Source organism: Phlebotomus papatasi, chromosome 2, assembly GCF_024763615.1.
Source record: "Phlebotomus papatasi isolate M1 chromosome 2, Ppap_2.1, whole genome shotgun sequence".
NCBI lineage: Eukaryota > Metazoa > Arthropoda > Insecta > Diptera > Psychodidae > Phlebotomus > Phlebotomus papatasi.
The window spans coordinates 26636270-26653043 of NC_077223.1; the positions used below are offsets into that span (position 1 = coordinate 26636270).

At 32.2% G+C, this 16774-nt stretch overlaps 1 protein-coding gene across 1 annotated transcript in view; it reads right to left on the reverse strand.

Moving 5' to 3' along the window:
• The window catches only part of LOC129803200 (uncharacterized), a 48513-nt gene extending 31906 nt beyond the window's left edge, over positions 1 to 16607 (reverse strand). The window contains exon 1 of the mRNA XM_055849613.1: positions 15334 to 16607. The gene's annotated coding sequence lies outside the window, so the exon portion shown is untranslated. The remainder of the gene's footprint in view (positions 1 to 15333) is intronic.
• Between the last annotated feature and the right edge of the window lie 167 nt (positions 16608 to 16774).

Consider the following 16774-nt stretch of genomic DNA (forward strand, 5'->3'; position numbering starts at 1 on the left):
GAACAAAAAATGTTCATTAATTGATCATATTACGAACAGTATTTGTGAAAGACATACAATGTTTTGTGAACTTCGTAGTGGACTTTACGATTTCAAGCATTTCACAATTATACAAAATATTTTTTCCGCGTAGTGGAATGGTTCCAAATTCCGGACAAGTTACTTTTTAAACGTCATTTTTTTAACAAATTAACTTTTTTTGTTACTTCCTCTTGGAATTTTATGGTTCATTGTCCGTATTTTCATAGAAAAAATCGAAAAAAAATACAATTAAATAAAAATACAAATATTGTTGTGTGTGCAATATCGGACATCAAATTTCTAGAAGTTCTTGTTCTTCCCAAACTATATTTCAAGGCTTTTTCTCCTTTCTCCACAGCAACTCATTTGTAGAGGCTACTTTGTTTCTTTGATACTGTATAACCTCAAAAAGTAGACAAACTAAAAATTTATTGCATTTTGAATGACAAATTTAAAAAGTGTTCAATATTTCAAGCTGTCCGAAATTTGGTACAGTTCCCTTATTCACTTTTACTATTCAATTACAGAAACTCTTTGTACGGCAGATACAGGTGACCTTAGCTTACGGGAGTCACTGCTCCCTGATGTTCGTAAACTTTTCTTTAATTGTAGAACTACTAATTCGTTCTACCATCTCCGATTGGTGAACACTATCCTTAAGAGCTAGAATTAAAGAAAAGCTTACGAAAGTTGGGGGAAAAGTCACTCCTGCAGTCTTGCTTTAATGATTCTTGAGATTGTCCCATAACATAATCTTAAATTGAAAATCTATCAATCTTCTCTCAGAATATATTATTTGTTTTTCAATGTTTTTTTTTATACATTAGAGGTCGTACGATATGACGTTGCATCTCCAAAAAGAAAAAAAGATATTCAGGCATTATTTAAAAAAAGACATAATCTTTTGTAAACAAAAACTGTTTTAAACTGATGATATTCAAACACTTTCAATAATACATTATTATGCTGGATTTTGTATAATTTTTCGCTTTATTATTTAATATTATAGGCTTACTCAAGACTTTCAAAATAAAGTTTTAAATGTCCATCAGGCTCTTTCTAAAGTTTAGAAATTTATTGTTTAAAAAATTTCACGCTATCAGAGGCAAGTATGACTGTTAGGAATTGCTTTGGTATTATCATTCGAAGTTACAGGGACACAATCCTGGCCACAGGTTGACTTTAGGTGGAATTAGTATCTTTCTTTTTCGGTTATGCATCCTGTAATTTATTTGTTCAATTTTTCATCGTTTTTCTCTTTAGAAATAGAAATGACACATTTTAAATAATGTTCCACTCAAAGTAAACCCTGGTAAAAATTAAAGGATCAAATTAGATTATATTCTATACTTTTCAAAAGGATGGATCATATTTGAACCTTTGCTTTGTAAGGATCACTAGTGTCTCTTGAAATTTTGTATGCAAATTTCTCACGTTAGATTACGTTTTATCACAAACTTATTACTGATATCATATTTCTCTTATCTGAGGGAACACCGAAGATGACTTATCACTGTTTTTGTTCGTTAATGCCGGAGGTAAATAAGCGTAAAAACAGAGACACTTTCAAAGGATCCTCGGCGATCCTTTTATTTTTACCAGTTGGATCAATTTGACTCTTATATTTTTACCGGTAAAGTATTGCTTTGAATTGTGTCCCTTTGGTATTAAATGAGCGAGATATAAGGTAAAGTGCCCTCAAGTCGACCGGTTCCTCAACTCGACCGGTGGGTCAATATTTGAATGTTTGATGGCACATTTCTATAAAATTGTAACTGATTCGTATTTATTTATGGAATAATTGACCTATTAATGTTAGATCATACGCCAAATATTAGTGCAAATATAAATAAATTGAATAAATAACTCTACCGGTCGAATTGAGGAACCGGTCCACTTGAGGGCACTTTACCTTAGTCCTTACATCATATATGAGGGGTAATCTCTGAATTTATTACCAGATCTTGATAGATTGAGCAGTATTTTAAGCATTTTGAGAAATTTGATCAATAGATAATTTTAAAAAGGAGATATTCGATTTGAAACTTGAATAAATTAAATTAATTAAACCTCTATTAATAAAGTATTTCATATACATTATTTTTTGGTTAATTTGGAATTCGTTACTGACCAAAATCAAATATTTTACAATTACCAACCACTTCAAACTATCATCTGACAAAAAAGCTAAAATACGTATATTTTGTGTTTTTATAACATTAATTAAACTTGTTATATAATTCTATGCATTCGAATTCGCACATTAAACCAAATTGGCATTAAATGAATCACAGATCCTATTTAGGCTCAAGTTGTCTTATTTCTGAAAATTATTTTATTACTGATCGAGTGATATATCCTGTTTCTATGAATTGTGCATCTTATAAAAAAAATTATATAATATATCCAGGGTAAATTTCATTACTCCAGACAAATTAGAAATCATTCAATAATAATTACAAAAATTAATAATACGGAGAAATTGAAACTATTTTTCATAAATAATATTATTAGGAATTTCCCAAAATCCCACTGAAGGTCTTTAAGACATATTGGTAACATTTTAAATCCAATTAATTCCAATAGACATCACACATTTCTCTCAGGAAGCCCTCTATAAAATTACCTGACAAGTTGATGCAGTGATTTGAAACATGAAAAAGAGTTATGATTTTGAGTGCATGGCAGAAATGTTTTGAATATCTCAATAATATGAAGATGAAAATAGGTATTTCTTGTAGTAAATCAGACACCAAACCATCATCTTCATTTGCTCATTGAATATTCAGTGATTTTTTTTTCTTGCTTCGACGAAAACCAACAGAGATGATTTCCGATTCCGGCTTTTTTTTTAAATCATCTACACACTCTTCTGCCAAAGCAGGTGAAAATTATTCTCTATTGCTTTTCACTCTTTTCACTGTTTTGCTAGTTTTTTTTTCTTTAACTTGCCCGAATCACACTTACAAATTTCATAAACCTCATCACTCATTTCTTTTCAATTCAAACTAAATATCCTCGACAGAAAACCCACACGAAAATAAAAATTAAAGAAAAAAACAGAATACCCAGATATGCGTATATGGTCGAGAAAAAATTAATCATTTTCGCTTGCATTGTTAACCTTTCGAAAAAGTTTCACCTGAAAAATTACCAATCGAGATCAGTGCAAAAAACACACACTTCTGCCTTTTACATTTTTTTTAAAAACCATCAGCAAGTGTTGATTAAATGGGAATCCAAAAATAGGGTAGCAAAGTGTCTCATACTTCGTATAATGCTCGAACTAGTGTATTTTTTTGTTTTAAGTAATTTTTCAATGATAAGTTAACGATCCGACATCTATTTTTTAAATTTAAGATACATTTTGATGTGATCAATAAATTGATTTAAAACTGCAATGGATCGGGAAAGAAGTAAAAAAATAACAAACTAAAAGAAATTTTATAAAATTCAAGCATTTTTTAATACGACAATATTTATTGCGTTTAAAAAACGTCACGGGATTTCTTACTAAATCATTACCTAAGACATAAAATTACACATAAAATGACATAAATAATACATAAAAAAGAAAAGGACATAATTATCTCTAGTGTAGGGGAGACTGGGGCAAAAAGTCACAAATTGAAAATTTGAATATTCCAAAATAAAAGAGATAGCGGCTTAAAAATTTTCCATAGATGGCCTCCATAGTAGAGCCCTGCGCAAGACTGAAAATAAGTCGTGTTAAGAGTTAAAATAACTCGTTTCAAGAGTTAAAAAAACACTTTTGTAGAGTAAAAATTACTTTTTCAAATCCCAAAATGAATATGTTTTGTAATTTTATGTTTCTTTTTTATTTTGTCATTTTCTTTAATAATATTTTCTTGACCTCATGTTCCCTATGTTCCGAGCGAAATATCATGCATTGGGGAAGAACACCATACGCTCTGGGGGAAATCCTCCGAAGTAATTTTTTAGAACTATAATTTTTTTGTGTACTAAAGAGTATCATTCAGTCAGTCTTGTCAAAAACCTCGTGGAAGAATCAATTAAAGTGAAATTCAACATATTTAGTTATCTATTTAATTTAATTATTATTTAATCTTAAAAGTTGTGCAATAGAAAGTGTAATTTATTCTCTCTAAAATAAAGAAGTGATATCAGGAAACTGCATCCTTTTTCGCCGGATTTATTCTTTATCTTTACAAACAGGTATCTAGTTTAGATATTTACGGGAAGTGCCACAGAACGCTTGTATTAACGCAGATTAATTCTGAACAGGTAATTCATAACCATGCATGATGTACGCACATGACTTCATGAACCATTGTTAATCATACATCTAGTTGAAGTTCCATGTGAACTTTGTCACACGAAAATCTTCTAGACTGAAGTATATTCTTAAAACGAAAACACTTAAGCATATATTTCAGTCGAGATGAAATTTTACATCGAAAAAGAGTAATAATTACATCGATATCCAACGAATTAATTCAACTCACACGAAGAGTTGCTTCAACTCTATTTACTAAAATTTACAACGAAAAAGAGTAAGAATTACATCGATATTCTTCGAGTTAATTCAACTCTGCCATAGAGTTGTTTTGACTTTTTAGGGTTTTTCTTAGTGTATGACCGGAAAATCGCCATTTTAAATTATTGATCAATGACTTCGGAGGGCTCAAATTTTAACCGATTTGGTTAAACTTGGATTTTTCGGAAAAGTATTGAAATTTGAAACCCAGCTGCATCGGTCTTCATCAGTAATGAATCCTTTAAGTACCGATAATTGAATCATTTTTTTCAGAAATTACTATTTTACTTGACCTTAAGTTTGTTCCCCATAAGGGGAAAACTGGGAAAACGGTAAAAGGTATCGACTTCCAGTGTGTAATGTAACCCTCTATAAATGGACATTATCTTAGACGGTCTTTTTCTTTCTCCCCTAACTCCCATCCATCCCCTCCAAAACCTTTTTTTTTGTTTATTTCGAAAACGGCACTATAGATTTCCTTTATTTCCTGATGTGTTTTAGAGGTAGCCTACCTACCGCCAGAAAATTCATCATTTTGAATTGTTGAAAGTCAAAGTTCAAACACTTTGGAGGGCTCTTTATTCAACCGATTTGCTTAAATTTTGATTTTTTTGGAAATGTATTGAAATTTCTTTTCCGGTTATAAATATCCATCCAAATCAGTAATAAGTTGGTCCCGTAATTGTCATTTTAATAAAAAGATTTATAAGATTAATAAAGAGATTTATAGCTTAAGTTCATTTACTTTCTTTTCACACCTCGTATTGTGTACGGCCTAAATGCCCCATACCTAGATGCACACCTTGATGGCATGTAGAATGTTTCTTCCCAGGATCCTGTATTTTTGGATCAGTAGCAGTGAATATTGTATCTAATGAGGTACTAATGGGGGAAAGGAATAAGAAAACTAACGGCATTCCATCCCAAGTAAACTTGTGGCTAGAGTTATGTCCATATAACTTAATATTAACGTTTTTGCTGTAAAGTTCGAGCAATAAACAACAGAATCTGAATTATTGTAGAAATTAACACTCTGCAGATTTTATGCAGACTTTTTCATCTTCCCCATCATTCACTCTCACTTGCCAAATGATAAAATTAGCAAGAGGGAGGTTAAAGTGTCGTGATTTGTTTATGTTCAAATTAAACACAGTAAAAAAAATCACACCACACCTGAGATTAAAAGGTATTTAGCGAGTGAGGCAAAAATAGCATGAATTTGCTGATATCATGCCTTTCAAATCTCACTAAATTGCAACTAAAAGTCTCTCACTCAATCTTGTTCAATTGCATTCACTTTTTGGATTCATGCGACTTTTTCAAGATCATAAAATGCAACTTTTCCCTCCACATCCACACACTGGACCAACATAAAACTCAAGCATTTGCACAATCTCTGCAGAGGTGCACGAAAAATTCCCCCATTCGCAAAATAATATTATAAACATTTTCCCGTGATTCTGTTCAAGACATTTGGAACGCAGCATTTCTAAGTGATCACACAAACAGCATTTTCATCCATGTCAATTATGAACAGGATCTTGCGACTGTTTTTTTTTATCATTTTGAGTTAATTTCACTCTTGTCTACTTCTTCTGCATGATTTCTTGACGCATTCAATTGGGAATGTGCGCGAAAGACAAAATACCAAGCTAAAATTTTCTCCAATTAACTTTTTTTTTTAAAGCATCCAGCCCATTGACTTCTTTTAAATATACAGACTCAAGGTAATAATTACAGAGTCATTGTCAAGGAGTAAAAAAAAGATACAATCATCCTCTCTAAAATTGTGAATGTGACACAGTTTAAGTAGAATGAAATCAGCAAAATTCGAGATTGATGGAAATCTTTCTCCAGTCTCAAAAACCAGGTGATCGATATACTAATGATTACAGAAATCCATTAAGAGATTGATGATCCGATGATTATTCATATTATTCACAGAATAATACTTTCTAACTTATTTACGTTATTTACTCTAGACTAGTTAAAATAAACTACTATTATTTTCCATGAAAACACTTATTAAAAAAATTCTAAAATTGGAAAAATTTACAGTAGAATTATAAATTTTGTTTGTAATTTTTAAATTGCTTGGAAACTGATTTGTGGTATGTTATGGATATTTTTGAAACAATCTGCTCAATTCGAATAAAAGTTTTGAATTTTAAGTCTTTAAATATGTTTTATTGTTTTAATTAAAACAATGTATGTACTTGAACAAAGATATTTCATTTTACAGATTCAAAACCGGTACCGGCCAAAATCCTAAATGAGTCGAAATCCCCAAAGCCAAAGTCACGAAAGCGAAATCCTGAAAACAAAAAAAAACTGAACGCCAAAATTTCAAAATCTAAAATTACAAAAGCTAAAATCCAGAATGGTCAAAATCCCGAAATGAACAAAATTATACGGAGGATAATGTGTGGAATAATTTCCCATAACACGGAAAATTTCCCTTTACCTCTAGGAAGAGCGAGCGCAATCGTTGGAGTAGCTATGACACTTCTAAGAATTCGAGATTTTGTCCTTCGAAATTTTGGTTTTCGGAATTTCGGTCTTTGGGATTTTGGATTTCTAGATTTTGACTTTCGGGATTTTGGGTTCTCGGGATTTTGGCTTTTGAGATTTTGATTTTTGTGATTTTAGCTTTTCGGGATTTTGGCTATTCGGAATTTCGACCAATTCACGATTTTGACGTTCGGAATTTTGGACTTTTCAGGATTTTCGTTATTGGGGACTTCACCCCATTCGGGATTTTAGCGTTCGGGATTTTGGACTTTTTTTGGATTTTGGATTTCGAGTACTCCTTAAAACTAAAACTAAAACAGCTAAACTTTTTACAAGTTTAATGATTATTGTCCGTGTAAAACCGGGTAAAAAACTATAAAAAAAGAACGACGAAAAGATTTAATAAAATCAAGTTAAATTCAAATACTATTTGTTAGATCCGTCAAGGCATTTGTAAGAGCGGAACCTTAAAGGCAATCGTGTGAATGAGTGTCTTGGGCGCCAAAAGTTTCTCCAGAACCCTCAGCGTTCCTCCAACACTAAGAAAAAAAACTGTAGAGTTGAAACAACTCTATCACTGAGTTGAATAAACTCGAAGAATATCGATGTAATCGTTACCCTTTTTCATTGTAAATTTAAGTAAATAGAGTTGAAACAACTCGTCGTGTGAGTTGAATTCATTCGTCGGATATCGATTTAATTATTACTCTTTTTCGATGTAAAATGTCATCTCGACTGAAGTATATGCTTAGGTGTTTTCGTTTTAAGAATATACTTCAGTTAATAAGATTGCTTCCGGCGTTTCGACTAGTACTCCTTAAAACTAAAACTAAAACAGCTAAACTTTTTACAAGTTTAATGATTATTGTCCGTGTAAAACCGGGTAAAAAACTATAAAAAAAGAACGACGAAAAGATTTAATAAAATCAAGTTAAATTCAAATACTATTTGTTAGATCCGTCAAGGCATTTGTAAGAGCGGAACCTTAAAGGCAATCGTGTGAATGAGTGTCTTGGGCGCCAAAAGTTTCTCCAGAACCCTCAGCGTTCCTCCAACACTAAGAAAAAAAACTGTAGAGTTGAAACAACTCTATCACTGAGTTGAATAAACTCGAAGAATATCGATGTAATCGTTACCCTTTTTCATTGTAAATTTAAGTAAATAGAGTTGAAACAACTCGTCGTGTGAGTTGAATTCATTCGTCGGATATCGATTTAATTATTACTCTTTTTCGATGTAAAATGTCATCTCGACTGAAGTATATGCTTAGGTGTTTTCGTTTTAAGAATATACTTCAGTTAATAAGATTTTCGTGCAACAAAGTTCATATGGAACATCAACTAGAAATATGTCTAACAGTGTTTCATGAAGACATGTGTCTGCATCACACGTGATATTTCACTCGGAACATAGGGAACTTGAGGTTAAGTAAATATTAATAAAGAAAATGATAAAATTAAAAAAAAAAAACATAAAATTGAAAAATCTATACATCATGGGGTTTAAAAGAGTTATTTTAACTCTAAAACAGAATTCTTGTAACTCTTGAAACGAGTTATTTTAACTCTTAAACAGAATTATTTGAACTTTTAAAAAGAGGTACAGTAGACTCTCGCAAATTCGGCTCTTTTAAGATCGGGCTACTTTTTAATTCGGGCAGCGGTTACATTTGAAAAAAGTTTGTTGTCATTTTTCAAGTTTGATTATGATTATCAAATGAAACAAATATGCTCAAATTTGGCATGGTTTGTCTTAGTTTTGATGTAATTTTGCATTATTGAGGGATTTTCATGCAATTCACGTTATATATGAGTGTGTAAACTCAATATCTATATGCACATGAACAAAAAATCGTTGCATTTCAGAAAGTTTATCGCCCGAATTTCTGTCTAATTCGGGTGACATTTCGGTCCCAAATGCCCGAATTTGTGAGAGTCTACTGTACCTACAGGATGTTTAACTATTGGGTAGAAGTGAGTGCCAACCGAGCCAACATATTAGAAGGCTTATCACTTCACAGCTGGTTAATCAATAAACAATTAAATCAATAAAACATTGTTTGATAAAGGTGATCCTTGAAAATTTAAGAATTGTTCGGAGTTATTGTGGAATATTTACAATATCTGCAAAGATATTTCCTTAACTTATCATTTGATTTATAAATAACAAAACATAAAGACATCATTAAAAAATTATACACATTTTTATAAATCCAAAAGTTCCGAACTATAATAATAAAAAAAAATTTGCAACTCTTCAAATTTTTTGTTTGCAAATTTAATAACTGAATAAATAATTCTTTATATTTCAAAATTTTGAAAAGTATTGCAAGACATTTTACACAGTTTACACCCCCATTTGTTACTTTTAAACGTTTATTGATGATATTATCAAAATAAAAAAAAGTGCAAGACCTTGTAAAAAAATATTTCTTGACCAATATATTTGACCAAAAATTGAATTCACTTTACGGACTTGAAGTTTCGATCTAATTTCAAGTATTTCAAAACGGATAATGGATCAGTAGGAAATGCGAATAAATTTTCCAATCAAATAAATTTCTAAATAATTTATGTTATGTTTATTAAATGTTAAGTTTTTGAATAAACCAATTGTGACTATCTAAAATTTGATATAAAAATGTCCCTTTTTATATACCTTCGTAAAAAAACATAAACAAATTCATTTCTTCGAAAATGTAGCATTTCTTTAATTTCATTATAGAAATAAAATAAAATTTACTGTTCGATTTTTATAAAAAAAACACGACTTTTTACGAAAAACTAGAGACAACAAGGCTATTTGAAAGTACTATATTTTCCATTTTTTTTTCTTTTATTCATACAGCAATGCTTTTTTATTGAATCAGCTTAAATAAATGAATTTTAAAATCATGCAATCTTTAAATATCACGAGAAATCACAAAAATTCAGAATAGATTTTTTTCTTAAATTATGGGTAAATTAGTAATTATTTTTCTGCTAAAATAAAATATTGGAGTTAAATTTTTGCGAATCCGTTATACATTTTTGATTAGGTCATAACCTTTTTTTTCTTATTCTTTTGGATAGGATCATTCTTGAATTTTGTGCTAATTTCATTAGGATATAAACGCAAATAATATTAACACAAACTATCAACAAAAACTGACCTAATTGCAGTGTTATGAAAGTACTGTCAATCATACTTGAGAAAAGCTATACATAGCAGGTTCAAAGATGCCATTAAGTATCTTCTCAGACTTTTCTCATAATCACGATCACTAATTTGAAAGTTCTTGAGATCTTGAGATGGAGAAAAAGAGATTTCAATGCAGTATAAAGAACAGACAGCCACACACATTAATTTAATTGATAGATTTATTATTTAATAAAATCATCATCAGGCGTGTGATCTTTCCTTCTGCGCTTAATTAAAATTCTTATTAAGCAAAGTAGAAAATACGAGTCTCCATAATTAGATGCAAAAAATATGTTAAACTATTACCGGTAGATTATTAATTTTTTTTTCTTCAAATTATTGCAATTTCTCGATCATTTGTAAAATGTCAAGGATTTAAGCTTTGCTGCGCGATCTTCTGTGATCTTTCAAAATCGATCACGTGAGCTAAGCCAATAAAAGTAATTTGATGAAAGCATAAATATTTTCACGAGTGTACCTATTCAGCACCTTTTGTGCGTTTGGGCTTTATTGAAAAGTTTACGCTTAAAAACGGTTTGTGTGATAATTGAAAAGTAGGTGCCAAAACATCTCAAGAAGGTTGATCACATTGAGGGAATAAGCAGAAGAAGTCCAGATAATTGCAAACAACGGCATTTGACTGTGCCTGAAACAAACACTTCATGGTGGAAATTGAAGAAAAAGAAGTGATGTGAAAAGTATGTCATAGAGAGATGTTCAATCAATTGACTAGTTCTGGATCTTTTTCGATCTCTCTTCTTGCATCTTTCATATACGTTACGATCTCGCGAGAATTTCTTGTGGCAAAATGTTTGGAATTTCAAACAACAACACATACACAAAACAGAGAGAAGATTATTTAGCAAAACATTCACATGGATTGAAATTTTATAGTGTGGCTTTTTCATGAATGATCTCATGGATGATCTTCATTTTATGATCATGTTGTGATCATTTCATGATCATAATATTGAAAAAGTTCTCTGGTGCAAAAACCCATTGAAAATTTTCCTCTTGAGGAATTTTCTCAATCTCTTCTTCATTCGTCTTTTGCAGAAGATCCATACCACAAGTCTTTTGGGCTGGGAATTGGAAGATGGGCTCTTGGGTAGGAAGAGATTGAGAACCTGTTATGGTAAGAAAAAATCCATACAGAAACTCCCAACCCAACCACAACAGAATATCTTAACAATTTAACAACTTTTATCTCTTGTTTCATGCGTTACTTTTTGATGGTCTTTGCGACTCTTCGATTCTTCCTCCTTATATATTTTTGTTATTTTTCATTCTATATACCATGACCCCTCAGTCTTGGTTAATTTTGTAAATATTGCTCACACATCTTGTGATGTCAACTTCTGGTTTGTTCTTTTCACCCAACCACTCTTACACTGGCCACATTTCCAAAGAGGTGAGACTTCTTTCTCTCACACTAAACGGTATAAGATTATTCTTGTACACCTTTCGGGTGATCTTTTGAGTTGATGAGTTACTTCTTTACCTTCCATCACATAGAGAGACCAATAAAGTTTTTCTATTTCAAGGAATATTCCGAATTCCAATAACGATTATCAATTTTCCCCATTTTCAGCAAGTATGACCGATGTAGAGGTCAAACGATTGAAAATATGGACTTGCGGTTTTTGCTCGTCTTATATAACACACTTTTATCACAATGCTCTATCACTGATAATAATTAATTCCTTTATTAAACTTTTCAATGTCAAAGTTCAAACTTCTCTGCTAGGGCTAGCGGCCTAAAAAAACCTTCTAGGACATCCAGATTTTTCGCTAATTCAGAAAGTATTCATATTCAAACATGATCCCAAAGTATTTCCTGTAGGGAAATACTGTAACAGTATGACAATGTCATATGACTAATTCAAAAATTTTTTATGTGGTAAATTCTAAAAAATTAATTGAAAATCAAATTTACATCAATTACAAGAAGCTTTTATAGAGTTTTTTGCAATAGCCATTCGATGGTTCCTGGGCCTTAATGCTGTCGAGGAGGGGAATTCTGCAACGCTCGGGCAATGCCATATGACAAAATGGGTTTGAGTCTCAGGAGAACTTTTTCGAAAACGCGATTCTGTAGCCGTGGCATTGTCATTTCAGCTCACGTGACATTGTCACATATTTGAGATTTCTGGCAATTAAAATGACAATGTATGTTGTTAAACAAATCAACCAAGACGTACCGTATTTTCATAAAATCATCAAGGGATTTCATTAAAAATTCAATGAATTGCATTTTCGAACTCATATGATATGACAAAAAAAGCTCGAATGGCATTGTCAGGTTTCGAACTCACGCGTGGCAATGCCACGAAAATTACAGAATTCCCCTACTGGTCCCAAATTTACCACAAAATTTTATCACACGACATTGTCATATAGTTACGGAATTCCCCTACAGGTGAGATACTGAATTTATCAACGTATTTCTTGATACAGTATACTCTCGCTAATTCGGCTCTTTTAAGATTGAGCTACATTTTAATTCGAGCGACAGTTAAATTCGAAAAAAGTTTAATGACATTTTTTAAGTTTTCGAATGAAGATAATATGCTCAAATTTGACATGTTTCGTCTTAGTTATGATGTGATTTTGCATTATAAAGAGGGTTTCATGAAATTTACCATAAATATGAATATGTAAGCTTAATATTAGTATGCAGAAGAACAAAAAATCGTTGCATTTCAAACAATTTGATGCCCGAATTTCTCTCTAATTCGGGTGACATTTCGGTCCCAAATGCCCGAATTTGAGAGAATCTACTGTAGAATTTTACAAATTTGATGTCAATTCAATGCAAGTTTTACCGACTTCACCTAAGAAGCTATTAGGAGAGTTATGCCCTAAACACACTTACGACTTAAGCTGAGAAACGACTTAGTGAAAAATGATGGATATAGTTTGACCATTATTTCTAATATAATTACGCTAAGTCGTCTCTCGGCTAATCCTCATGTCTGTCAAGGCCCTTACTCAGAGATTATGAGTGGAATTATAATGGAATGGGAATATGAGCTTCGTTGCCTTGATGTTCCCTACAGAAGACAGACACACGTTGACGCTCGAGATATTTCGAAATTCGAAAAGGAAATATTTGAGTCACATGTGTATTAAACGAGAAAAATGCTTTAATCCTCACATTCAGTAATAACCTTTCCGATTTGAGAGCACTCTCCAGTTGAGGTTTTTTCTGTACCGATTCGGAGGCATATTATACCCGTTGGAAGTTCGAACATTTAAAAACCGACGAGTTACATAAGTTAGCAAATTCATGAAAAGGACATTTATCTTAATGAAACTCTTTTGTAAATTCCTTTTTGATGACGCAGATGGCTCATACAACCTGAGAAGGAGTTTTCCACCGTTTTCACTCTGGAGGTTGGTCACCAACACTAAGACGGCGGTGGCCGCTACTACTCAAATATGAAATTCTTTAAACTCTGTATTTCTGAAATATGCTTTCAAGAGCACTAGCTCAAAAGCAGTCATATATATATATAATAATAATATAATAATAATAAAACAAAAAAAAAGAAAAAAAACTGCAACTCAAAGGTTCTGCCATTCGGAAGTATCACAAAAATATTTACACACCGTTGTTGACGATTGAAGTATCAGGATTACCGAAATTCTAAATGGCATAACAGTTAGCGCTAAAACGGCAAGAATGTGAACTAATTCTTAAGGTTTTCGGTAAATTTTCGAATAGGTTTGGCTTCGCTTTGGAGTAACTTTGTCTCTTCGAAAGATTATTACCGAACGAAGCCACTTTGGCTTTCGAAACCGATCTTCGAATGTCATTTTACTGTGCAAATTCTGGCTATGAGCATTCGGAATCAGTAATTAATTGCATCATTCACAGCTACGAGTTTAAAATAAATCGAAGATCGGTTTGTAAAGCCAAAGAAAAGACATTTTTACACCTCGTTTCGTCCGTTAGTGGCTGAAATAGTTCATGTTCGAATTTTGAAGTGTTTGTGTATTAATCTTGATTTTATTCATTGATCAATTATAATTCCCCTAATAATCATTAATTAGAGGAGTCTGTGTCAGTCTTAAGTAACACATTTTCTAAAATAAATAAATCAAATGCATTAAAGGACATGGGAAAAATACGAAATGTTCTAAGCCAGATTATGTGCAAAACCTGGGATGGAATGATAAACCTTTTGGTACTATCGAATCGATAGTATCGATAAATCCGTATCTGTTAGATTAAGTGAATGTTGACTTTTATCGTATTGTCAGGCAATTTCTTAATAGAATGTGACTGTTGATAAACATTTGTATTAGCTACAAAATGTACAGTTATTGATTAAACTTTTCAGAATCGACAGTCGATACTATCGAAAAAAAAGTTATCATGTCACCCCAGAAAGCTTTCCCTTAATTCTTCCACCTTGACTGTGATATTTTATAAATTTTCCAAATCTTATGCGAAAATTCAGTTTGAAAATTCGAAATAGAATTTTAATTTTCTGAAACTTAACGATTTTTTGCGCAAATAGAATTCTTATTACCTTTTAGCCAAGACACTATTGGAGAATCAAACTCCAGCTGTAAATGAGTTGAATCGGCATCTTTTCTGACATTTTTTTTAAACGTATATATATATCCTTGTTCTTATAGCAGAGGCGCGCAAGAACCGTTGAAACCGAATAAACGTCAAATGAAACATGTACGTCAATGGTCCAAACGCTACCAGAACAAACTTATTTTGACGTTTATTCGGTTTCAACGGTTCTTGCACACCTCTGTTTTATAGCCTTTGAAGCTTACGAATAGTGGTGTTATAGCGTAAATATTTCTTTTACAATGATAGAAAAGACATAATTATTTTTTCTTATCACGTAAAAGCTCGTGTACAGCGCAATACCAAATTTATTATGGATAAGTTTATTGATGCTCTACGATCTATCGTAGTCATTCATAGTGATTCACTCTTATTATATGCACTTAAAAAATAGAATTGGAAAAACAAGTATATAGCAAAACATTGCTGCTAATGTATAGCGTTTTTTTCTTAATTAAAAATGGACTTTTTTAAGTGTCTGACGATCATGGTATTACGTGATGTTTCTCACCTCTATTCTTGCACCAACGTCTTTACCAAATGTGTCTCTCTTTTGAGATGATTCCGTGAGCAATTGCACAAGATCACTTTCAATATTTTCCCATCCTTGTCTTTTTTTGGGGTGATTCTCCTCACAGATCACTCACAAAAAAAATCACCTGAGAATGATTTGTGAGTGAAAGAATTTATTTTATACTCTTTCACACTTTGCCACAAGCACTGTTTATTATTATTATTTTTTTTCTTGTTTTCTTTTTAAACACATGCATGCATCCCGGAGAAGTGGAGGGAAATATAATTGCAACACATCGAAGAGATGAGAGAGGTAAAGTGAAAGAAAAAACACATTCACAAGGTGCTGATTAGCATATAGAAGTATGAAAATGATAATTATTGAAGTTTAAATTCACATCAGTGGTGAAATAGACTCTGAAGAATTAGCCTTTTTGCACATATGAGTCAAGATCACAATTTTTTTTTAATAATTCTCTACAAAAGATCACATTGAATTGATAAAAATCTTTCTCATTCACTCAGTGTGATCTTTTCTTCTTTTCTTTCTCCAACCACTGATCAATGCCCTTTTCTTCACTTTTTTTTTACTGTTGATGCCGTAATCCTAAGAACAGGGAATAGATGCACAGTTTTTCTTTTTGTATTTTTCCTGATACCAAGGATCGCGATTGTAGACTTGATCAAATTGGATACCTTTTGCAGAATTCTCTCTCACTTATGATGGATTTTTCTTCACATTGCAATTGCTGGCTGCCGTGGTGAAAAGTAACTTTTAGCACGCAACCACATCGCGATCGAGACCTATACTAACTCGTATGTTTTCTTGAATGTCTGAGCTCACCTCAAATTGTTGGGTGGCACAAAAGTCCGCGCGCGGGTATATTCGCTGCTTTCGGAACAAAATTTTCTCTCTCTCTTGCTCTCCAATCTCCTTCCAACGATTTCTTCCACTAACTTCTCTCTTTGGTGCTTTTTTTTTAAATCTCCATTCACCTCGAAAAACTTGCAAGAGGTTTTTTGTGATATTGATTCAATGGACCACAAGACAGCCACCAACTTTTCTTCTTGCACACATTTCTTGAATCATCTTCCACTTGCCTTCCCTACTTCCCTCGCGTTCTGAACTCTCTTGATCAAGAATGCTAAATGCGCGCGAGAAAAGTGCCCCACCTCGGAAAAATGTATATAATAATAAAAATGATCAAGAAAAATTGTACACAACGCAATCTTTTCTAACAAATCAGTCATCCTGGCAAACATCTCCAGTGTCTCCAGCAGTTGAAGGTTATCGTGTGCGTTGCATTTTGAGAAAGAGATTAAAAGTGTGAGATCATCACCTACTCAATCAAGACCACATTTTGCTTGACATTCTCAAGAGAAGCAACCCAGAGATCGTCGAGATCGTCGGCAAAAAGCGTGCCAACCCACCATGTGAT